Source organism: Eumetopias jubatus, unplaced genomic scaffold (assembly GCF_037043125.1).
Source record: "Eumetopias jubatus isolate StellerSeaLion01/CBP00866 unplaced genomic scaffold, mEumJub1_p1.0 scaffold_6, whole genome shotgun sequence".
In the NCBI taxonomy this organism is placed as follows: Eukaryota; Metazoa; Chordata; class Mammalia; order Carnivora; family Otariidae; genus Eumetopias; species Eumetopias jubatus.
Genome location: NW_028274812.1, coordinates 39,952,302 through 39,954,702, shown reverse-complemented (window position 1 = coordinate 39,954,702; position 2,401 = coordinate 39,952,302).

Here is a 2,401-nt window from a genome sequence, read left to right as displayed (position 1 = left end):
ATGTGCATAGCTTCCTGGTGTGTGCAAACCTAGGAAGGTGAAGGATACCCATTCCAAAGAAGGACAAGATGTCCTGGGCTAAGAACTAAGGGAGCCTTTTAAAGAAGTTCCCTTTGTAATCATCTAGACAGTGTGGACAATATGTATTGTATATTGTGTGTAGCTGACTAGATAAATATGCAAATGTTATTGATCATAGAACAAGTCACAATTTGTGTTTCATAAATGCTCACAGTATTGAATGTAATGAGAATCATTGTAGAGATTTTTTTTAAGATTTTATTTATTTCTGCAAGAGAGAGAGTGAGCACAAGCGGGGGGAGGGCAGAGGGGGAAGCAGACTCCCCACTGAGAAGGGGACCCTGGGATCGTGACCCGAGCCTAAGGCGGATGCTTAACTGATTGAGCCACCCAGACACCCCATTGTAGAGATATTAAGAAGGAATAAATATTGCACAAACTACAACCCTCTTTCCTAAGATTTGCAATTATCCATTGGTGACAAATACAAACCAAAACAAAGTGTCTAACTTTGCTGATTATTAAGGGGAAAATGTTACTTACTAGAAAACTCAGTTTATTGGAAGGAAAGTCAGCATACATTTCTGCAAAAAGAATAACCTAGTTAATTATTAATCTATTATTAATTGTCCCAATAATGAGCTCTGTGACCTTGAAAACAGGGCTCCTTTTTAGCCTCAGGTCTCTCATATAAAAGGGAGACTTATTTATTTTACTTAAAAAGTGATTTATATAAAAATATTTTGGGAAAAATAAATTTGTAATTCTTCTATGTCAATTTTATATGTACCCTCTGAAAATGTGTCTCTTAGTGTAAAAGAAAGATTTACAATAATCAGAGAACAGTATATTTGTTTTCTACTGCTGACATAACAAATGAACAAAAACTCAGTAGCTCAAGGGGAAGAATGAAGGGGAGTAAGTCAGAGGGGGAGATGAACCATGAGAGACGATGGACTCTGAAAAACAAACTGAGGGTTCTAGAGGGGAGGAGGGTAGGGGGATGGGTTAGCCTGGTGATGTGTATTAAAGAGGGCACATTATGCATGGAGCACTGGGTGTTATGCACAAACAATGAATCATGAAACACTACATCAAAAACTAATGATGTAATATATGGTGATTAACATAACAATAAAAAATTTAAAAAAAACCTCAGGAGCTCGAAATAACACAAATTTATTTTCTTACAGTTCTGTGACTCAGAAGTCCAACATGGGTCTCAAAGGGCTAAAATCAATATGTCTGCAAGGCTACATTCCTTTCTGGGGGCTGCAGAGAAGAATCAGTCTCCTTACCCTTTCCAGTTTCTACAGGCTACGGTGTTCCTTGGCTCACAGCCTCTTCCCGCACCCTTAAAGCCACTAGTGGCCAGTAAGTCCTGACATCACATCTCCCTCTAACCACCACCAAGAACATTCTCCACTTTTAAGGACTCATGTGGTTAGATTAGGCCCACCCAGAGAATCGAGGATAATCTCTCCATCTCTAGGTACTTGATTTAATCACACCTGCAAACTCCCTTTTGCCTTGTAAGATAACATATTCACAGAATCTGAGGGTTGAGGCATGGATATCCTAGAGGGTCATTTTTCTATATGCCATAACTAATATTCTATCTACTCTTTACCAATACACATTATGTGAGCACTTCTCTGTGCAAAGTGTTGCTTAAACCTGCTCAGTAGAGCAAAGTATTGTGTGGGGATCCCACACATTGAAATTCCCTGGCCCACAACCAGGACACTTTTTAAGCACACTAACTAAAAAAAATTCTCATTCACATTTGCAAAATCTCCAAGTGGGGTGTAATTGAGATTTTGCTTCAGTGAGTCTTTTGACAGCAAGAATTTCTTCTTCCTCTCCCTCTTCTTCTTTTCCTTCTCCTCCTTCTTTCTTCTATTTCTCTGTTCTTTCCTTCTCCTCCTCCCCCTCCCACTCCTCCTCCTCCTCCTTCTACTTTTTCTTCTTTTTTTTCAATAAGCATCTCTCCAGTGACTAGAATACTTTTATAATAGTCAACATTCCTTAAAAATTTTTGAATAAATAAAGTATTGAATATGTGGATAAATGACTGATAAAGTTGTAGAGGTATAACAATTTTTCAATTGGCTAACATCATACTGAATATGTCTGAAGCAGTGGTACACTGAACGAGTTAACCATTAGTCACTGGGTTGTATAGTGTTATAGATTTACTTTAGTAATCATGTGGAAGATGGATTAGAGGTAGGGGATTACATGGATTCTTATGTAACACTGTAACAGTTAGTGTAACAGTTATGTGTTGCTGCATAACAAAACAACCCAAAATTTAGCAGCCTGAAACAACAATAATCACTTATTTTGCTCAGAAATATGTGATTAGATTAGAGTTCAG